We start from the raw sequence: 24,402 nt of genomic DNA, 5'->3' as shown, positions 1-24,402 counted from the left end.
AGCAAGTCAAGCAGGGAAACACACAGCAAGTCAAACAGGGAAACACACAGCAAGTCAAACAGGGAAACACACAGCAAGTCAAACAGGGAAACACACAGCAAGTCAAACAGGGAAACACACAGCAAGTCAAACAGGGAAACACACAGCAAGTCAAACAGGGAAACACACAGCAAGTCAAACAGGGAAACACACAGCAAGTCAAACAGGGAAATACACAGCAAGTCAAACAGGGAAACACAGCAAGTCAAACAGGAACACACAGCAAGTCAAACAGGGAAACACACAGCAAGTCAAACAGGAAACACACAGCAAGTCAAGCAGGGAAACACGCAGCAAGTCAAACAGGAACACACAGCAAGTCAAGCAGGGAAACACACAGCAAGTCAAACAGGAAACACACAGCAAGTCAAACAGGGAAACACACAGCAAGTCAAACAGGAAACACACAGCAAGTCAAACAGGGAAACACACAGCAAGTCAAACAGGGAAACACACAGCAAGTCAAACAGGGAAACACACAGCAAGCCAAACAGGGAAACACACAGCAAGTCAAAGAGGAACACACAGCAAGTCAAACAGGGAAACACACAGCAAGTCAAACAGGGAAACACACAGCAAGTCAAGCAGGGAAACACAGCAAGCCAAACAGGAACACACAGCAAGTCAAACAGGGAAACACACAGCAAGTCAAACAGGGAAACACACAGCAAGTCAAACAGGGAAACACACAGCAAGTCAAACAGGAACACACAGCAAGTCAAACAGGGAAATACGCAGCAAGTCAAACAGGAACACACAGCAAGTCAAGCAGGGAAACACGCAGCAAGTCAAACAGGAACACACAGCAAGTCAAGCAGGGAAACACACAGCAAGTCAAACAGGAACATACAGCAAGTCAAGCAGGGAAACACACAGCAAGTCAAACAGGAACACACAGCAAGTCAAACAGGGAAATACGCAGCAAGTCAAACAGGAACACACAGCAAGTCAAGCAGGGAAACACACAGCAAGTCAAACAGGGAAACACACAGCAAGTCAAACAGGGAAATACGCAGCAAGTCAAACAGGAACACACAGCAAGTCAAGCAGGGAAACACACAGCAAGTCAAACAGGAACACACAGCAAGTCAAGCAGGGAAACACACAGCAAGTCAAACAGGGAAACACACAGCAAGTCAAACAGGGAAACACACAGCAAGTCAAACAGGGAAACACACAGCAAGTCAAACAGGGAAACACACAGCAAGTCAAACAGGGAAATACACAGCAAGTCAAACAGGAACACACAGCAAGTCAAACAGGAACACACAGCGAGTCAAACAGGGAAACACACAGCAAGTCAAACAGGGAAATACGCAGCAAGTCAAACAGGAACACACAGCAAGTCAAACAGGGAAATACGCAGCAAGTCAAACAGGAACACACAGCAAGTCAAGCAGGGAAACACACAGCAAGTCAAACAGGAACACACAGCAAGTCAAGCAGGGAAACACACAGCAAGTCAAACAGGAACATACAGCAAGTCAAACAGGGAAATACGCAGCAAGTCAAACAGGAACACACAGCAAGTCAAACAGGGAAACACACAGCAAGTCAAACAGGAACACACAGCAAGTCAAGCAGGGAAACACACAGCAAGTCAAACAGGGAAACACACAGCAAGTCAAACAGGGAAACACACAGCAAGTCAAACAGGGAAACACACAGCAAGTCAAACAGGGAAACACACAGCAAGTCAAACAGGGAAACACACAGCAAGTCAAACAGGGAAACACACAGCAAGTCAAACAGGGAAACACACAGCAAGTCAAACAGGGAAACACACAGCAAGTCAAACAGGGAAACACACAGCAAGTCAAACAGGGAAATACACAGCAAGTCAAACAGGAACACACAGCAAGTCAAACAGGGAAACACACAGCAAGTCAAACAGGAACACACAGCAAGTCAAACAGGGAAACACACAGCAAGTCAAACAGGGAAACACACAGCAAGTCAAACAGGGAAACACACAGCAAGTCAAACAGGGAAACACACAGCAAGTCAAACAGGGAAACACACAGCAAGTCAAACAGGGAAACACACAGCAAGTCAAACAGGGAAACACACAGCAAGTCAAACAGGGAAACACACAGCAAGTCAAACAGGGAAACACACAGCAAGTCAAACAGGGAAATACACAGCAAGTCAAACAGGAACACACAGCAAGTCAAACAGGAACACACAGCGAGTCAAACAGGGAAATACACAGCAAGTCAAACAGGGAAATACGCAGCAAGTCAAACAGGAACACACAGCAAGTCAAACAGGGAAACACACAGCAAGTCAAACAGGGAAACACACAGCAAGTCAAACAGGGAAACACACAGCAAGTCAAACAGGGAAACACACAGCAAGTCAAACAGGGAAACACACAGCAAGTCAAACAGGGAAACACACAGCAAGTCAAACAGGGAAATACACAGCAAGTCAAACAGGAACACACAGCAAGTCAAACAGGGAAACACACAGCAAGTCAAACAGGGAAACACACAGCAAGTCAAACAGGGAAACACAGCAAGCCAAACAGGAACCCACAGCAAGTCAAACAGGAACACACAGCAAGTCAAACAGGGAAATACACAGCAAGTCAAACAGGGAAATACGCAGCAAGTCAAACAGGAACACACAGCAAGTCAAGCAGGGAAACACACAGCAAGTCAAACAGGAACACACAGCAAGTCAAGCAGGGAAACACACAGCAAGTCAAACAGGGAAACACACAGCAAGTCAAACAGGGAAACACACAGCAAGTCAAACAGGGAAACACACAGCAAGTCAAACAGGGAAACACACAGCAAGTCAAACAGGGAAATACACAGCAAGTCAAACAGGGAAATACGCAGCAAGTCAAACAGGAACACACAGCAAGTCAAACAGGAAACACACAGCAAGTCAAACAGGAACACACAGCAAGTCAAACAGGGAAATACGCAGCAAGTCAAACAGGAACACACAGCAAGTCAAGCAGGGAAACACGCAGCAAGTCAAACAGGAACACACAGCAAGTCAAGCAGGGAAACACACAGCAAGTCAAACAGGAACATACAGCAAGTCAAGCAGGGAAACACACAGCAAGTCAAACAGGGAAACACACAGCAAGTCAAACAGGGAAATACACAGCAAGTCAAGCAGGGAAACACAGCAAGCCAAACAGGAACACACAGCAAGTCAAACAGGGAAACACACAGCAAGTCAAACAGGGAAACACACAGCAAGTCAAACAGGAACACACAGCAAGTCAAGCAGGGAAACACACAGCAAGTCAAACAGGGAAATACGCAGCAAGTCAAACAGGAACACACAGCAAGTCAAGCAGGGAAACACACAGCAAGTCAAACAGGAACACACAGCAAGTCAAGCAGGGAAACACACAGCAAGTCAAACAGGAACATACAGCAAGTCAAACAGGGAAATACGCAGCAAGTCAAACAGGAACACACAGCAAGTCAAACAGGGAAATACGCAGCAAGTCAAACAGGAACACACAGCAAGTCAAGCAGGGAAACACACAGCAAGTCAAACAGGGAAACACACAGCAAGTCAAACAGGGAAATACGCAGCAAGTCAAACAGGAACACACAGCAAGTCAAGCAGGGAAACACACAGCAAGTCAAACAGGAACACACAGCAAGTCAAGCAGGGAAACACACAGCAAGTCAAACAGGGAAACACACAGCAAGTCAAACAGGGAAACACACAGCAAGTCAAACAGGGAAACACACAGCAAGTCAAACAGGGAAACACACAGCAAGTCAAACAGGGAAATACACAGCAAGTCAAACAGGAACACACAGCAAGTCAAACAGGAACACACAGCAAGTCAAACAGGGAAACACACAGCAAGTCAAACAGGGAAATACGCAGCAAGTCAAACAGGAACACACAGCAAGTCAAACAGGGAAATACGCAGCAAGTCAAACAGGAACACACAGCAAGTCAAGCAGGGAAACACACAGCAAGTCAAACAGGAACACACAGCAAGTCAAGCAGGGAAACACACAGCAAGTCAAACAGGAACATACAGCAAGTCAAACAGGGAAATACGCAGCAAGTCAAACAGGAACACACAGCAAGTCAAACAGGGAAACACACAGCAAGTCAAACAGGAACACACAGCAAGTCAAACAGGGAAACACACAGCAAGTCAAGCAGGGAAACACACAGCAAGTCAAACAGGGAAACACACAGCAAGTCAAACAGGGAAACACACAGCAAGTCAAACAGGGGAACACACAGCAAGTCAAACAGGGAAACACACAGCAAGTCAAACAGGGAAACACACAGCAAGACAAACAGGGAAACACACAGGAAGTGAAACAGGGAAAAACACAGCAAGTCAAACAGGAGCACACAGCAAGTCAAACAGGAAACACACAGCGAGTCAAACAGGGAAACACACAGCAAGTCAAACAGGGAAACACACAGCAAGTCAAGCAGGGAAACACACAGCAAGTCAAACAGGAACACACAGCAAGTCAAGCAGGGAAACACACAGCAAGTCAAACAGGGAAACACACAGCAAGTCAAACAGGGAAACACACAGCAAGTCAAACAGGGAAACACACAGCAAGTCAAACAGGGAAACACACAGCAAGTCAAACAGGGAAATACACAGCAAGTCAAACAGGAACACACTGCAAGTCAAACAGGAACACACAGCAAGTCAAACAGGGAAATACGCAGCAAGTCAAACAGGAACACACAGCAAGTCAAACAGGGAAATACGCAGCAAGTCAAACAGGAACACACAGCAAGTCAAGCAGGGAAACACACAGCAAGTCAAACAGGGAAACACACAGCAAGTCAAACAGGGAAACACACAGCAAGTCAAACAGGGAAACACACAGCAAGTCAAACAGGGAAACACACAGCAAGTCAAACAGGGAAACACACAGCAAGTCAAACAGGGAAACACACAGCAAGTCAAACAGGGAAACACACAGCAAGTCAAACAGGGAAATACACAGCAAGTCAAACAGGAACACACAGCAAGTCAAACAGGAACACACAGCGAGTCAAACAGGCAAACACACAGCAAGTCAAACAGGGAAACACACAGCAAGTCAAGCAGGGAAACACACAGCAAGTCAAACAGGAACACACAGCAAGTCAAGCAGGGAAACACACAGCAAGTCAAACAGGGAAACACACAGCAAGTCAAACAGGGAAACACACAGCAAGTCAAACAGGGAAACACACAGCAAGTCAAACAGGGAAACACACAGCAAGTCAAACAGGGAAATACACAGCAAGTCAAACAGGAACACACAGCAAGTCAAACAGGAACACACAGCGAGTCAAACAGGGAAACACACAGCAAGTCAAACAGGGAAATACGCAGCAAGTCAAACAGGAACACACAGCAAGTCAAACAGGGAAACACACAGCAAGTCAAACAGGGAAACACACAGCAAGTCAAACAGGGAAATACACAGCAAGTCAAACAGGAACACACAGCAAGTCAAACAGGGAAACACACAGCAAGTCAAACAGGGAAACACACAGCAAGTCAAACAGGGAAATACACAGCAAGTCAAACAGGGAAACACACAGCAAGTCAAACAGGGAACCACTCAGCAAGTCAAACAGGGAAACACACAGCAAGTCAAACAGGGAAACACACAGCAAGTCAAACAGGAACATACAGCAAGTCAAGCAGGGAAACACACAGCAAGTCAAACAGGGAAACACACAGCAAGTCAAACAGGGAAATACACAGCAAGTCAAGCAGGGAAACACAGCAAGCCAAACAGGAACACACAGCAAGTCAAACAGGAACACACAGCAAGTCAAACAGGGAAACACACAGCAAGTCAAACAGGGAAACACACAGCAAGTCAAACAGGGAAACACACAGCAAGTCAAACAGGGAAACACACAGCAAGTCAAACAGGAACACACAGCAAGTCAAGCAGGGAAACACACAGCAAGTCAAACAGGGAAATACGCAGCAAGTCAAACAGGGAAACACACAGCAAGTCAAACAGGAACATACAGCAAGTCAAACAGGGAAACACACAGCAAGTCAAACAGGGAAACACACAGCAAGTCAAACAGGGAAATACGCAGCAAGTCAAACAGGGAAACACACAGCAAGTCAAACAGGGAAACACACAGCAAGTCAAACAGGAACACACAGCAAGTCAAGCAGGGAAACACACAGCAAGTCAAACAGGGAAATACGCAGCAAGTCAAACAGGGAAACACACAGCAAGTCAAACAGGAACACACAGCAAGTCAAACAGGGAAACACACAGCAAGTCAAACAGGGAAACACACAGCAAGTCAAACAGGGAAACACACAGCAAGTCAAACAGGGAAACACACAGCAAGTCAAACAGGGAAACACACAGCAAGTCAAACAGGGAAATACACAGCAAGTCAAACAGGAACACACAGCAAGTCAAACAGGGAAACACACAGCAAGTCAAACAGGAACACACAGCAAGTCAAACAGGGAAACACACAGCAAGTCAAACAGGAACACACAGCAAGTCAAACAGGGAAACACACAGCAAGTCAAACAGGGAAACACACAGCAAGTCAAACAGGGAAATACACAGCAAGTCAAACAGGGAAACACACAGCAAGTCAAACAGGGAAACACACAGCAAGTCAAACAGGGAAACACACAGCAAGTCAAACAGGGAAACACACAGCAAGTCAAACAGGGAAACACACAGCAAGTCAAACAGGGAAACACACAGCAAGTCAAACAGGGAAACACACAGCAAGTCAAACAGGGAAACACACAGCAAGTCAAACAGGGAAACACACAGCAAGACAAACAGGGGAACACACAGCAAGACAAACAGGGAAATACACAGCAAGTCAAACAGGGAAACACACAGCAAGTCAAACAGGGAAACACACAGCAAGTCAAACAGGGAAACACACAGCAAGTCAAACAGGGAAACACACAGCAAGTCAAACAGGGAAACACACAGCAAGTCAAACAGGGAAACACACAGCAAGTCAAACAGGGAAATACACAGCAAGTCAAACAGGGAAACACACAGCAAGTCAAACAGGGAAACACACAGCAAGTCAAACAGGGAAACACACAGCAAGTCAAACAGGGAAACACACAGCAAGTCAAACAGGGAAACACACAGCAAGTCAAACAGGGAAATACACAGCAAGTCAAACAGGAACACACAGCAAGTCAAACAGGGAAACACACAGCAAGTCAAACAGGGAAATACACAGCAAGTCAAACAGGAACACACAGCAAGTCAAACAGGGAAACACACAGCAAGTCAAACAGGGAAACACACAGCAAGTCAAACAGGGAAACACACAGCAAGTCAAACAGGGAAACACACAGCAAGTCAAACAGGGAAACACACAGCAAGTCAAACAGGGAAACACACAGCAAGTCAAACAGGGAAACACACAGCAAGTCAAACAGGAAACACACAGCAAGTCAAACAGGGAAACACACAGCAAGTCAAACAGGGAAACACACAGCAAGTCAAACAGGGAAACACACAGCAAGTCAAACAGGGAAACACACAGCAAGTCAAACAGGGAAACACACAGCAAGTCAAACAGGGAAACACACAGCAAGTCAAACAGGGAAACACACAGCAAGTCAAACAGGAAACACACAGCAAGTCAAACAGGGAAACACACAGCAAGTCAAACAGGGAAACCCACAGGAAGTCAAACAGGGAAACACACAGCAAGTCAAACAGGGAAACACACAGCAGGTCAAACAGGGGAACACACAGCAAGTCAAACAGGGAAACACACAGCAAGTCAAACAGGGGAATACGCAGCAAGTCAAACAGGAACACACAGCAAGTCAAACAGGGAACACACAGCAAGTCAAACAGGGAAACACACAGCAAGTCAAACAGGGAAATACGCAGCAAGTCAAACAGGAACACACAGCAAGTCAAACAGGGAAACACACAGCAAGTCAAACAGGGAAACACACAGCAAGTCAAACAGGGAAATACACAGCAAGTCAAACAGGAACACACAGCAAGTCAAACAGGGAAACACACAGCAAGTCAAACAGGGAAACACACAGCAAGTCAAACAGGGAAACACACAGCAAGTCAAACAGGGAAATACACAGCAAGTCAAACAGGAACACACAGCAAGTCAAACAGGGAAACACACAGCAAGTCAAACAGGGAAACACACAGCAAGTCAAACAGGGAAATACACAGCAAGTCAAGCAGGGAAACACAGCAAGCCAAACAGGAACACACAGCAAGTCAAACAGGGAAACACACAGCAAGTCAAGCAGGGAAACACAGCAAGCCAAACAGGAACACACAGCAAGTCAAACAGGGAAACACACAGCAAGTCAAACAGGGAAACACACAGCAAGTCAAACAGGAACACACAGCAAGTCAAGCAGGGAAACACACAGCAAGTCAAACAGGGAAACACACAGCAAGTCAAACAGGGAAACACACAGCAAGTCAAACAGGAACACACAGCAAGTCAAACAGGGAAACACACAGCAAGTCAAACAGGGAAACACACAGCAAGTCAAACAGGAACACACAGCAAGTCAAACAGGGAAACACACAGCAAGTCAAACAGGAACACACAGCAAGTCAAACAGGGAAACACACAGCAAGTCAAACAGGGAAACACACAGCAAGTCAAACAGGAACATACAGCAAGTCAAACAGGGAAACACACAGCAAGTCAAACAGGGAAACACACAGCAAGTCAAACAGGGAAATACGCAGCAAGTCAAACAGGAACACACAGCAAGTCAAACAGGGAAACACACAGCAAGTCAAACAGGGAAACACACAGCAAGTCAAACAGGGAAATACACAGCAAGTCAAACAGGAACACACAGCAAGTCAAACAGGGAAACACACAGCAAGTCAAACAGGGAAACACACAGCAAGTCAAACAGGGAAACACACAGCAAGTCAAACAGGGAAACACACAGCAAGTCAAACAGGGAAACGCACAGCAAGTCAAACAGGGAAGCACACAGCAAGGCAAACAGGGAAACACACAGCAAGTCAAACAGGGAAACACACAGCAAGTCAAACAGGGAAACACACAGCAAGTCAAACAGGGAAACACACAGCAAGTCAAACAGGAAACACACAGCAAGTCAAACAGGGAAACACACAGCAAGTCAAACAGGGAAACACACAGCAAGTCAAACAGGGAAATACACAGCAAGTCAAACAGGAAACACACAGCAAGTCAAGCAGGGAATCACACAGCAAGTCAAACAGGGAAACACACAGCAAGTCAAACAGGGAAACACACAGCAAGTCAAACAGGGAAGCACACAGCAAGGCAAACAGAGAAACACACAGCAAGTCAAACAGGGAAACACACAGCAAGCCAAACAGAGAAACACACAGCAAGGCAAACAGGGAAACACACAGCAAGTCAAACAGGAAAACACACAGCAAGTCAAACAGGGAAACAAACAGCAAGTCAAACAGGGAAACACACAGCAAGTCAAACAGGGAAACACACAGCAAGTCAAAGAGGGAAAGACACAGCAAGTCAAACAGGGAAACACACAGCAAGTCAAACAGGGAAACACACAGCAAGTCAAACAGGAACACACAGCAAGTCAAACAGGGAAACACACAGCAAGTCAAACAGGGAAACACACAGCAAGTCAAACAGGGAAACACACAGCAAGTCAAACAGGGAAACACACAGCAAGTCAAACAGGGAAACACACAGCAAGACAAACAGGGAAACACACAGCAAGTCAAACAGGGGAACACACAGCAAGTCAAACAGGGAAACACACAGCAAGTCAAACAGGGAAACACACAGCAAGTCAAACAGGGAAACACACAGCAAGTCAAACAGGGAAACACACAGCAAGTCAAACAGGGACACACACCGCAAGTCAGACAGGAACACACAGCAAGTCAAATAGGGCAATACACACCAAGTCACACAGGGAAACACACAGCAAGTCAAACAGGGAAACACACAGCAAGTCAAACAGGGAAACACACAGCAAGTCAAACAGGGAAACACACAGCAAGTCAAACAGGGAAATACACAGCAAGTCAAACAGGAACACACAGCAAGTCAAACAGGAACACACAGCAAGTCAAACAGGGAAACACACAGCAAGTCAAACAGGGAAATACACAGCAAGTCAAACAGGGAAACACACAGCAAGTCAAACAGGGAAACACACAGCAAGTCAAACAGGGAAACACACAGCAAGTCAAACAGGGAAACACACAGCAAGTCAAACAGGGAAACACACAGCAAGTCAAACAGGGAAACACACAGCAAGTCAAACAGGGAAACACACAGCAAGTCAAACAGGGAAATACACAGCAAGTCAAACAGGAACACACAGCAAGTCAAACAGGGAAACACACAGCAAGTCAAGCAGGAGCGCACAGCAGGGCAAGCAGGCAAGCACACAGCAAGGCAAACGGGGAACCACACAGCAAGTCAAACAGGGAGACACACAGCAAGGCAAACAGGGAAGCACACAGCAAGTCAAACAGGGAAACACACAGCAAGTCAAACAGGGAAACACACAGCAAGTCAAACAGGGAAACACACAGCAAGTCAAACAGGGAAACACACAGCAAGTCAAACAGGGAAACACAGCAAGTCAAACAGGGAAACACACAGCAAGTCAAACAGGGAGACACACAGCAAGTGAAACAGGGAAACACACAGCAAGTCAAACAGGGAAACACACAGCAAGCCAAACAGGGAAACACACAGCAAGTCAAACAGGGAAATACACAGCAAGTCAAACAGGAACACACAGCAAGTCAAACAGGGAAACACACAGCAAGTCAAACAGGGAAACACACAGCAAGTCAAACAGGGAAATACGCAGCAAGTCAAACAGGGAAATACACAAGTCAAACAGAAACACACAGCAAGTCAAACAGGGAAACACACAGCAAGTCAAACAGGGAAATACGCAGCAAGTCAAACAAACACACAGCAAGTCAAACAGGGAAACACACAGCAAGTCATACAGGAACATACAGCAAGTCAAACAGGGAAACACACAGCAAGTCAAACAGGGAAACACACAGCAAGTCAAACAGGGAAATACGCAGCAAGTCAAACAGGGAAACACACAGCAAGTCAAACAGGGAAATGCACAGCAAGTCAAACAGGATCACACAGCAAGTCAAACAGGGAGACACACAGCAAGTCATACAGGGAAACGCACAGCAAGTCAAACAGGGAAACACACAGCAAGTCAAACAGGGAAACACACAGCAAGTCAAACAGGGAAATACACAGCAAGTCAAACAGGGAAACACAGCAAGTCAAACAGGGAAACACACAGCAAGTCAAACAGGAACATACAGCAAGTCAAACAGGGAAACACACAGCAAGTCAAACAGGGAAACACAGCAAGTCAAACAGGGAAACACACAGCAAGTCAAACAGGAACATACAGCAAGTCAAACAGGGAAACACACAGCAAGTCAAACAGGGAAACACAGCAAGTCAAACAGGGCAAGACACAGTGAGTCAAACAGGACCATACAGTAAGTCAAACAGGGAAACACACAGCAAGTCTAACAGGCAAACACAGAAAGTCACACAGGGAAACACACAGCAAGTCAAACAGGGAAACACACAGCAAGTCAAACAGGGAAACACACAGCAAGTCAAACAGGGAAACACACAGCAAGTCAAACATGGAAACACACAGCAAGTCAAACAGGGAAACACACAGCAAGTCAAGCAGGGAAACACAGCAAGCCAAACAGGAACACACAGCAAGTCAAACAGGGAAACACACAGCAAGTCAAATACGGAAACACACAGCAAGTCAAACAGGGGAACACACAGCAAGTCAAACACGGAAACACACAGAAAGTCAAACAGGGAAATACACAGCAAGTCAAACAGGGAAACACACAGCAAGTCAAACAGGGAAATACGCAGCAAGTCAAACAGGGAAACACACAGCAAGTCAAACAGGGAAACACACAGCAAGTCAAACAGGGAAACACACAGCAAGTCAAACAGGGAAATACGCAGCAAGTCAAACAGGGAAACACACAGCAAGTCAAACAGGGAAACACACAGCAAGTCAAACAGGAACATACAGCAAGTCAAACAGGGAAACACACAGCAAGTCAAACAGGGAAACACACAGCAAGTCAAACAGGGAAATACGCAGCAAGTCAAACAGGGAAATGCGCAGCAAGTCAAATAAACACACAGCAAGTCAAACAGGGAAACACACAGCAAGTCAAACAGGGAAACACACAGCAAGTCAAACAGGAACATACAGCAAGTCAAACAGGGAAACACACAGCAAGTCAAACAGGGAAACACACAGCAAGTCAAACAGGGAAACACACAGCAAGTCAAACAGGGAAACACACAGCAAGTCAAACAGGGAAACACACAGCAAGTCAAACAGGGAAACACACAGCAAGTCAAACAGGGAAACACACAGCAAGTCAAACAGGGAAATACACAGCAAGTCAAACAGGAACACACAGCAAGTCAAACAGGGAAACACACAGCAAGTCAAACAGGGAAACACACAGCAAGTCAAACAGGGAAACACACAGCAAGTCAAACAGGAACATACAGCAAGTCAAACAGGGAAACACACAGCAAGTCAAACAGGGAAACACACAGCAAGTCAAACAGGGAAACACACAGCAAGTCAAACAGGGAAACACACAGCAAGTCAAACAGGGAAATAAACAGCAAGTCAAACAGGGAAACTGACAGCAGCTCAAACAGGGAAACACACAGCAAGTCAAACAGGGAATCACACAGCAAGTGAAACAGGGAAACAGACAGTATGTCAGACAGGGAGACACACAGCAAGTCAAACAGGGAAACACACAGCAAGTCAAACAGGGAAACACACAGCAAGTCAAACAGGGAAACACACAGCAAGTCAAACAGGGAAACACACAGCAAGTCAAACAGGGAAATACGCAGCAAGTCAAACAGGGAAACACACAGCAAGTCAAACAGGGAAACACACAGCAAGTCAAACAGGGAAACACACAGCAAGTCAAACAGGGAAATACGCAGCAAGTCAAACAGGGAAACACACAGCAAGTCAAACAGGGAAACACACAGCAAGTCAAACAGGGAAACACACAGCAAGTCAAACAGGAAAACACACAGCAAGTCAAACAGGGAAACACACAGCAACTCAAACAAGGAAACACACAGCAAGTCAAACAGGGAAACACACAGCAAGTCAAACAGGGAAACACACAGCAAGTCAAACAGGGAAACACACAGCAAGTCAAACAGGGAAACACACAGCAAGTCAAACAGGGAAACACACAGCAAGTCAAACAGGGAAATACGCAGCAAGTCAAACAGGGAAACACACAGCAAGTCAAACAGGGAAACACACAGCAAGTCAAACAGGGAAACACACAGCAAGTCAAACAGGGAAACACACAGCAAGTCAAACAGGGAAACACACAGCAAGTCAAACAGGGAAACACACAGCAAGTCAAACAGGGAAACACACAGCAAGTCAAACAGGGAAACACACAGCAAGTCAAACAGGGAAACACACAGCAAGTCAAACAGGGAAACACACAGCAAGTCAAACAGGGAAATACACAGCAAGTCAAACAGGAACACACAGCAAGTCAAACAGGGAAACACACAGCAAGTCAAACAGGGAAACACACAGCAAGTCAAACAGGAACATACAGCAAGAAAAAAAGGGAAACACACAGCAAGTCAAACAGGGAAACACACAGCAAGTCAAACAGGAACATACAGCAAGTCAAACAGGGAAACACACAGCAAGTCAAACAGGGAAACACACAGCAAGTCAAACAGGGAAACACACAGCAAGTCAAACAGGGAAACACACAGCAAGTCAAACAGGGAAATACGCAGCAAGTCAAACAGGGAAACACAGCAAGTCAAACAGGGAAACACACAGCAAGTCAAACAGGAACATACAGCAAGTCAAACAGGGAAACACACAGCAAGTCAAACAGGGAAACACAGCAAGTCAAACAGGGAAATACGCAGCAAGTCAAACAAACACACAGCAAGTCAAACAGGGAAATACGCAGCAAGTCAAACAGGGAAACACACAGCAAGTCAAACAGGGAAACACACAGCAAGTCAAACAGGAACATACAGCAAGTCAAACAGGGAAACACACAGCAAGTCAAACAGGGAAACACACAGCAAGTCAAACAGGGAAACACACAGCAAGTCAAACAGGGAAACACACAGCAAGTCAAACAGGGAAATACGCAGCAAGTCAAACAGGGAAACACACAGCAAGTCAAACAGGGAAACACACAGCAAGTCAAACAGGAACATACAGCAAGTCAAACAGGGAAACACACAGCAAGTCAAACAGGGAAACACACAGCAAGTCAAACAGGGAAATACGCAGCAAGTCAAACAAACACACAGCAAGTCAAACAGGGAAACACACAGCAAGTCAAACAGGAACATACAGCAAGTCAAACAGGGAAACACACAGCAAGTCAAACAGGGAAACACACAGCAAGTCAAACAGGGAAATACGCAGCAAGTCAAACAAACACACAGCAAGTCAAACAGGGAAACACACAGCAAGTCAAACAGGGAAATACGCAGCAAGTCAAACAGGGAAATACACAAGTCAAACAGAAACACACATTCATGTAGTGTTATGTATACCAGCTCCTCATTCATGTGGTATTGTGTATCCGAGCTCCTCATTCATGTAGTATTGTGTATCCGAGCTCCTCATTCATGTAGTATTGTGTATCCGAGCTCCTCATTCATATGGTGTTGCCTCGACGAGCTCCTCATTCATGTAGTGTTATGTATACGAGTCCCTCATTCATGTAGTATTGTGTATACGAGCTCCTCATTCATGTAGTATTGTGTATAGGAGCTCCTCATTCATGTAGTATTGTGTATCCGAGCTCCTCATTCATGTAGTATTTTGTATTTGAGCTCCTCATTCATGTAGTGTTGCCTCGACAAGCTCCTCATTCATGTAGTATTGTGTACACGAGCTCCTCATTCATGTGGTATTGTGTATCCGAGCCCCTCATTCATGTAGTATTGTGTATACGAGCTCCTCATTCATGTAGTATTGTGTATTCGAGCTCCTCATTCATGTAGTATTGTGTATTCGAGCTCCTCATTCATGTAGTATTGTGGATACGAGCTCCTCATTCATGTGGTATTGTTTATCCGAGCTCCTCATTCATGTAGTGTTCTGTATACGAGCTCCTCATTCATATGGTGTTGCCTCTACGAGCTCCTCATTCATATAGTATTATGGATTCAAGCTCCTCATTCATGTAGTATTGTGTATACGAGCTCCTCATTCATGTGGTATTGTGTATACGACCTCCTCATTCATGTAGTATTGTGTATACGACCTCCTCATTCATGTAGTTTTGTGTATACGACCTCCTCATTCATGTGGTATTGTGTATCCGAGCTCCTCATTCATGTAGTATTGTATATACGAGCTCCTCATTCATGTAGTATTGTGTATACGAGCTCCTCATTCATGTAGTATAGTGTATTCGAGCTCCTCATTCATGTAGTATTTTGTATTTGAGCTCCTCATTCATGTAGTATTTTGTATTTGAGCTCCTCATTCATGTAGTGTTGCCTCGACAAGCTCCTCATTCATGTAGTATTGTGTACACGAGCTCCTCATTCATGTGGTATTGTGTATCCGAGCCCCTCATTCATGTAGTATTGTGTATACGAGCTCCTCATTCATGTAGTATTGTGTATACGAGCTCCTCATTCATGTGGTATTGTGTGTACGAGCTCCTCATTCATGTAGTATTGTGTATACGAGCTCCTCATTCATGTAGTATTGTGTATTCGAGTCCTCATTCATGTAGTATTGTGTATACGAGCTCCTCATTCATGTAGTATTGTGTATTCGAGCTCTTCATTCATGTAGTATTGTGTATCCGAGCTCCTCATTCATGTAGTATTGTGTATTCGAGCTCCTCATTCATGTAGTATTGTGTATACGAGCTCCTCATTCATCTAGTATTGTGTATACGAGCTCCTCATTCATGTAGTATAGTGTATTCGAGCTCCTCATTCATGTAGTATTTTGTATTTGAGCTCCTCATTCATGTAGTATTTTGTATTTGAGCTCCTCATTCATGTAGTGTTGCCTCGACAAGCTCCTCATTCATGTAGTATTGTGTACACGAGCTCCTCATTCATGTGGTATTGTGTATCCGAGCCCCTCATTCATGTAGTATTGTGTATACGAGCTCCTCATTCATGTAGTATTGTGTATACGAGCTCCTCATTCATGTAGTATTGTGTATACGAGCTCCTCATTCATGTAGTATTGTGTATACGAGCTCCTCATTCATGTAGTATTGTGTATTCGAGTCCTCATTCATGTAGTATTGTGTATACGAGCTCCTCATTCATGTAGTATTGTGTATTCGAGCTCTTCATTCATGTAGTATTGTGTATCCGAGCTCCTCATTCATGTAGTATTGTGTATTCGAGCTCCTCATTCATGTAGTATTGTGTATACGAGCTCCTCATTCATGTAGTATTGTGTATACGAGCTCCTCATTCATGTAGTATTGTGTATTCGAGTCCTCATTCATGTAGTATTGTGTATACGAGCTCCTCATTCATGTAGTATTGTGTATTCGAGCTCCTCATTCATGTAGTATTGTGTATTCGAGCTCCTCATTCATGTAGTGTTGCCTCGACAAGCTCCTCATTCATGTAGTATTGTGTATACGAGCTCCTCATTCATGTAGTATTTTGTATTTGAGCTCCTCATTCATGTAGTATTGTGTATTCGAGCTCCTCATTCATGTAGTGTTGCCTCGACAAGCTCCTCATTCATGTAGTATTGTGTACACGAGCTCCTCATTCATGTGGTATTGTGTATCCGAGCCCCTCATTCATGTAGTATTGTGTATACGAGCTCCTCATTCATGTAGTATTGTGTATACGAGCTCCTCATTCATGTAGTATTGTGTATACGAGCTCCTCATTCATGTAGTGTTGTGTATACGAGCTCCTCATTCATGTAGTATTGTGTATTCGAGTCCTCATTCATGTAGTATTGTGTATACGAGCTCCTCATTCATGTAGTATTGTGTATACGAGCTCCTCATTCATGTAGTATTGTGTATACGAGCTCCTCATTCATGTAGTATTGTGTATTCGAGTCCTCATTCATGTAGTATTGTGTATACGAGCTCCTCATTCATGTAGTATTGTGTATTCGAGCTCTTCATTCATGTAGTATTGTGTATCCGAGCTCCTCATTCATGTAGTATTGTGTATTCGAGCTCCTCATTCATGTAGTATTGTGTATACGAGCTCCTCATTCATGTAGTATTGTGTATACGAGCTCCTCATTCATGTAGTATTGTGTATTCGAGTCCTCATTCATGTAGTATTGTGTATACGAGCTCCTCATTCATGTAGTATTGTGTATTCGAGCTCCTCATTCATGTAGTGTTGCCTCTACGAGCTCCTCATTCATGTAGTATTGTGTATACGAGCTCCTCATTCATGTGGTATTGTGTATCCGAGCTCCTCATTCATGTGGTGTTGTGTATTCGAGCTCCTCATTCATGTAGTATTGTGTATACGACCTCCTCATTCAGAGGGTGTTGTGTATACGAGTTGCTCTTTCAGTCTCTGTTCCCAGTGGAATGAGCGACACCGGTGCCCTGGTCGTACGAGCGATAAAGATCTCACTCTTCATCCTGGAGTGCGATGAAAAAAGGCAAATGATTGGTACCCACAGAAATCTCAGAGGAGCTCCTGATATAAAAGACAAGAATGGGCAGGAAGGAAAGCCCAGGACAGGCAATCGAAGTTTGTTTTGTATAATTATAGTCCATAAAACAAGCGTCGATCATTTGTTTGAACTCACCTGTTGATGAGCACAAGACGTTGGCAAGAAGCACAATCACCTTTTTTCCCTTTTCCAAAGCGCTGACTCCGTGCTCGCAATATCTCAGCAGAGGGATTGCAAATCTAAAGTCAATTTAATTTCCAGGTAATAGCCGTGCCCATGGAGGGTACTTGGAATAAGCTATACGAGCGGAGAGTTCGATGCCTTGAGCGGCTGAAAGAGCGACGGACAGTGAGATAGAGAGAGAGGGAGAGAGAGAGAGAGAGAGAGAGAGAGAGAGAGAGAGAGAGAGAGAGAGAGAGAGAGAGAGAGAGAGAGAGAGAGAGAGAGAGAGAGAGAGAGAGACAGAGACAGAGACAGAGACAGAGACAGAGACAGAGACAGAGACAGAGACAGAGACAGAGACAGAGACAGAGACAGAGACAGAGACAGAGACAGAGACAGAGACAGAGACAGAGACAGAGACAGAGAGAGAGAGCTAAATCGATAATTGCTTTTCATTTCTAAAACCGTCCTGGCATCGATTCCGCTTAAGCGCATAAAGGCAGGAGCGTTGCGGCTAAATGTAATAATTGCTGTATATTTCACGGTTAATGACACAAGCTGTTCAAGCGCTCATGGTTGCAATAATAGGAGCACACCTTGAAGTGTTCTTCCCCTACCTGAGTCATCGCTTGGCCCTGTGCGGACCAATTCCATTAAGGGTTCAGGGTCTTGCACTGCATATCCTGAGAATTCTTCAGATGCCTGCTCGTTAGAGAGGTAGCTCTGAGCCTGAGAGGTCGGTGATTTGATACTGACCCTCATGGCCGAGCATACCCAAGGCTTGAGGGGTTGGCGAGCGGGGATTTATTTTCTTAATGGCCCTGATGAGCGCTGAGCCAAAATTGACATCATAAAGATGGTATCACTTCAACCCACACTGCCACAGAAACCCAAGCTCACCAGTTGTCTAATGCCAAGGTGTGTGTGTGTGTGTGTGTGTGTGTGTGTGTGTGTGTGTGTGTGTGTGTGTGTGTGTGTGTGTGTGTGTGTGTGTGTGTGTGTGTGTGTGTGTGTGTGTGTGTGTGTGTGTGTGTGTGTGTGTGTGTGTGTGTGTGTGTGTGTGTGTGTGTGTGTGTGTGTGTTTTGCAGATCCTCCACTTCCCCTGTGCAAAGGATACAAAGATTAAAGAATTGGTGAATCGCTGTGATGTGTCCGAACCAACAGCACTCGAAGATCAGGGGCTTGCACTGCACATCTTCAGCATACCGACCCATACCTGGGTTATCGTGTGGCTCCATGTGCAGCAAATGCACTCCATGGGCTTGCGCAGACACCTTGTGCAAGACCACAAAAATCAAAATGGCTTGGTTCATTGATAAGTAAGCTTGCTTTCTTTATGTTACATGAGCAGGGGTACCCGACGTTGCCCGGTGTATGATATACGAGTAGGGGTACCCGACGTTGCCCAGTGTATTATACACGAGTAGGGGTATCCGGCGTTGCCTGGTGTATGATATACGAGTAGGGGTACCCGACGTTGCCCGGTGTATGATATACGAGTATGGGTACCCGGTGTTGCCCAGTGTATGATATACAAGCAGGGGTACCCGGCATTGCCCGGTGTATGATATACGAGTAGGGGTACCCGACGTTGCCCGGTGTATGATATACGAGTAGGTGTACCCGGCTTTGCCCGGTGTATTATACACGAGTTGGGGTACCTGCCATTGCCCGGTATATGATATAATAGCAGGGGTACCCGATGTTGCCCGGTGTATGATATACAAGTAGGGGTACCCGGCGTTGCCCGGTATATGATATACTAGGAGGGGTACCCGGCATTGCCCGGTGTATGATATACGAGTAGGGGTACCCGACGTTGCCCGGTGTATGATATATGAGTAGGTGTACCCGGCTTTGCCCGGTGATGTTATAATCCTGTTGGCATTTTGAAGAAATCAATTTTTTGGGGTTATTTTGTGGGGACCTAAACACTTCCATACACCCACTAAGGAATGGGGTCAGGGATTGTTTAATATTGCCTTTCACATAGCTACAATGTCTACGGCACATAGAGATAGACAAAAAAAATCCCCAAAAAGCCAATTTGTCTCCTGAAAATTTTCGAATTTTTTGCCTAAAACACTCCCCAGCTCTCACTGACGATCCTCCAAAAGTTTGATGAAGATCCAATTGCCCATCTCTGAGAAAAATGGTGACAAACAGAGAAGCACGAATACTTCTCTTCTAGCATAGATTTGCTTTTTCTGCTTTACACAGATTCACCAAACGTCTACTTCACTTTCATGGATGTCTCATTTATCAGGGGATTGAGGATTTCCAATTTGGAATATGATATCGCAACGATGCCCTTGTACACACTGTACCGAGAACTATGCTGGGTGGGAGGTATTGTGGATTGTTTCACATCTTTTGGGTGTGCGCCAACATAAACGTCCGGCAGAACAACCATTTAGTTGGCTGATTCCATCATGTACCCCTCTGAATATGGCCATACGCCCTCTGAATTGACAGAAACATGCGGCGGCCGCAAAGTTCGTCTTCTTCAGTCCCGTGGCTCCAATATATAATCACTGGAACAATTTCGGATCTCTTCAGCTTCCAGGATCTTTTCACTAAATTCTTGATATCTTTGTATTTGATCATTTTCTTAATTTCTGCATTATTTAGACCAAAATCGCTGGGTACTGAAACCTCAATTAGCAATGCCGTCTTTCCTTTTTGTACCGAAGTACAACATCTGGTCAAGCCTGGTGTTGGCTTAACGGCTAAGGCGGCTGGTTTAAGATCTTCGGGTTTTTGAGTTTGAGCCCCTGTTTTTCTGTTAAAATAACACCAGGTGGGTTGACTCAGCCTATCATCCTTCTGAGGTTTACAAAATGACTACCAGCTTACTGGGGTAATAAGCCATTCGAGTATCCTGCGTCAGAATGGCGACCCGTCCAGAACTGTACTCCGTAACCAAATTAAACTGCCTCAGCAGCCCGATGCTCCTCACGGCGTGAAAGCAATGGTTATTTATTTTACGATGTCTGGTCGTAATGCTTTGTTTTCTATGTCTGCGCTCGATGGGATCATCAGGTCGTACGTGAACGCTACGTCCTTGTTTTCAATAATTGCTTTTGGTTCATGTTTCCATGAGTTTTCTGCAACTGCGATATTGACTCTTGGAACTCATTCATTAAGTCAGTTCCAGGATGTTTGCAATAACTAGTCGTCAGTTTTTTGTGAAAAGGTGACTTTTTATTTTTATATCGACATAGTGGCAACCATTTTGTTTGTCTTTTAGTAATAACAGCTTTACTACCCATGGCGTTAAGCCAGTAACTATAATCGTGCTTGGTGTGCAGTGTCGTTACTCCGACATCATTCTCATCACCTTTCAAACAGTGTACAAGTTGTAAAGCATCCCGATTCTGCTCCACTCGCTTCCTTCATTACCAACAGCTCCCGGCTCACTCGTTAACACCTGCACAGTCTACCCATGGATACCGTGGCGCTGGGTTTTGGCGTTGTGATGAATTACAAGGACATTAGTAGGCAATGGACAGGTTACGTATGGGAATGCTAAGCAGGCTAAACCTGGGCCAAGCAAATGGAGACCATTTGTAGGGATCTCAAACTTAGTAGTGCTCTCAAATTAAACTAGAGAGCTCATTACCCCCACGCAGTCTTGAGATGCAAGGATATGGGCAGGATCTGCAAGCAGAAAACTTGATTGGTTGTGATGATGTAAAATTCCATTAGTTTTTCTCCAAGTACTGCTAAACTGGGAGGATTTGAAAGTGCCAAAAAGGAGATTTGTGTTCTATCTTGTTCAAAAAATAAAATAAAGATTTTAAAGGTTGTAGAAAAAGACCTTTTTTTTTTAGAAGTTTACCACCGTTGACGTAATGCCTATTACACCACCTTATCTAACACGTTATATTAGTTCTTCATGCCTGTTGTTTGTGTTCTTTATAACATTCTTAAAAACAGTAAGATTCCTGTTTGGAATAATTTTCAATTTTGTTTGACTGCCTGGCAGACAGACAGAGTAAAACTATTATCTCACTCCTCTGCGCGTGTGCGGTCGGGGCGAGATTCCATACAATTTGCCAAATTCAGAGCCAAAGTACTGTTAAACTGCAGGTTCAGGTTCCGATTCATTTTCAAAATATAACATTCAATTGAAAGTATATTATTCCTCGATCATAAACACGTTTGTAGACAGACAAACCGACAGAAAAAGTGAACCAATTGCTTAACCCTGCATTTCATTTGGCGTGTGTTGGGCATATAATAATATTCCTGCAGAATGTTTTCTGTACGGCTTACTTGGCTGCGCCTGGATGGGTTTGAGGGTTGTGCAGTTGCGGCTGAAAACCGAATCCTATCCAGGATCCTCCTGATGACTCCATCTTTACCTCTTTAGGTTCCTTCTTGGTCTTCCATTTCATTATGTTTGTACCACATACTGATGCTGTATGGACTGTGCTTCCCTGCTAACGGACCTCTGGTAGCTTGTACATGTTGCTGCATTTGAGCCTGAGGAGTAACTGCTGAAATCTATCTGTCCGGGTTCTTCCCGGCATCTTTGTCCCATGTGCCTTTCACACTTCTTTCTCTTTTTTTTTCACAATTCTCTTTATTCATTGTAATTCTTGCTTTTTCTTCTCTTTCATCTCTTTTACTCTCTATTCCTCTCTTTTGTTGTCTATCTCTCTCAGGAGAAGTGGATTCTTGCAGAAATTTTTCTGTACGGCTCACTTGGCTGTGCCTGGATGAGTTTGAGGGTTGTGGAGTTGCGACTGACACTCGAATCCTATCCAGGATCCTCCTGATGACTCCATTTTTGTTGTTTCTTTCACTTCTTCAGGTTCCTTCTTGATCTTCTGTTTGATAAATGAAATGATAATTATTCCTGTCAATCCCCCTAATTATCATCACCGTCTACTGTTACTCCGCAGGGATGTGTTTTATCACCGACTTTGTTTACCTGATAAATAAGCAATTTTGAATGTCCTGAATAAGTACTTGTTTATCATCATGTTTTATGGTAAAACTTGTATAAAAGCCCATCAAAAATTGAGGGTTGGAATTATTTTGTTCAAAATATTCAGAGATTGGAAGATATGATGTTTTGTAGCAAGAAAAAGCATTATTTTAAAACACTACATGTACAAATGTTACCTTATTTTCTTTATCTTCTGGGACTGTTCATTTTGAGGGTACAGCCCCGTGAGCATGCCAAAGCCTGAAGCCTCGGCTTAGCGTCAGGTGTGCTTATATCTTGTTTATTTATGAGATATCGCTCGTAAGTAAATGAACACTCGTTCTACTCTGCATGTGTTACACATCATGTGCAGTGAATTTCACCTCCCTGTGCCTTGTATTTAGTTTGTTTGTTTTTTTAAACGCTTCTGAACACCGCCAGTGAGGCCCGTTTGTAAGCCACGGTCTACATTTCCAAAAGAAGAGACTCTTGAATGGAAAATGTTTTTCGAGTTTTTTTTTTAATCCTGAAAAAATAGATCGTAGTGAACACGCAGTCATGTTAAAAGATTGGCCTTTAAAACCCTTCATAAATTGTCCTTTTGAAGGGGGACAGACATCACACAAACAAATACACAAACACACATTGTGTGTTACTATATATGGTATTTGTTTTTTTGGACTGATTTAAAATAGTTGATGACAAAGGATAGAGAGAGAATGTTCATTCCTTCATAAGTTGGGGCCAGGGAAATCACCTTGCCTTTAATAGAAGGAAAACAAAGGAAATTGTTTTGATTTTAGGAAGGAACCAGGGAGAATTATCCAGCATTTAATTTCCTGACAAATCTCTCATTCTCACTATTATATCTCTCTCCGAAAGGACAGTCTGGCAAACCCTCCCATCAACTTTCTTTGCAATCCTCTTGGGGAAGTTTAATCATTCAAACTCCTGGGTCTCACTATTAGCCATGATCTTTGTTGAGCAAACCCCATTTTAAAAGTTGGCCTCCAAAGCCAGCCGCCGATTAGGCATTCTCCGTTGTACAAAGTCCTTCCTTGGCATATCTGAACTCCTATTCACTGACAAGTCCTTCATTCACAGCTTGATGGAATGCTGCTCTCCCCTCTGAGCTGGCTCCCTTGCCTCACATCTTACTCAGCTTGATACCGTGGAAACCAAAACCTTCAACATTATTGTAATTTCCCGCACTGAGGTTGAGTCCATGGGCCTATCACTTTGCCAACAGGTTGGTGGTCTCTTTGTCCTCTACCGCCTCCTTTCTGGTCTTGAACCCTTTGCTCTTTCCATGATTTGTCCCCCCAGGTTTCTCTAGGGTGCACACGGTCCACCATCAACCCCCTTCTGGTGAAACTACCTAAATCCAGGATCACTGCTTACCTCCACTCATTCGTTCCTCTGTTTTTTTTTCACCGCCTGTGGAACCAACTTCTACATTCTGTTCAATCTCAGTCTTCCCTCCAGGTCTTCAAGACAGTGTTGTTCGCCACCATCTCAGATCATTCCCAGTCCAAA

General features: G+C 44.5%; 1 long non-coding RNA gene across 5 annotated transcripts in view; it reads left to right on the top strand.

The window, feature by feature from the left end:
• LOC147023989 (uncharacterized) overlaps window positions 1-24,402 on the top strand; it is a 205,912-nt gene that overhangs the window by 165,539 nt on the left and 15,971 nt on the right. For 4 of the 5 annotated variants that reach the window (XR_015060501.1, XR_015060500.1, XR_015060498.1 and 1 more), the window contains one exon: window positions 19,019-19,249. This is a non-coding gene — a long non-coding RNA (uncharacterized LOC147023989). Of the gene's footprint in view, window positions 1-19,018; window positions 19,250-22,600; window positions 23,368-24,402 lie in introns of those variants that run through there. The other variant, XR_015060502.1, reaches the window with a different exon arrangement.

The sequence above is a fragment of the Eptatretus burgeri genome, chromosome 7 (genome assembly GCF_056783735.1).
Source record: "Eptatretus burgeri isolate ZD-2024b chromosome 7, Ebu_testis_v1, whole genome shotgun sequence".
In the NCBI taxonomy this organism is placed as follows: Eukaryota; Metazoa; Chordata; class Myxini; order Myxiniformes; family Myxinidae; genus Eptatretus; species Eptatretus burgeri.
Note: the sequence above shows the minus strand (reverse complement) of the source record. Positions and strands in the feature narration are given on the sequence as shown.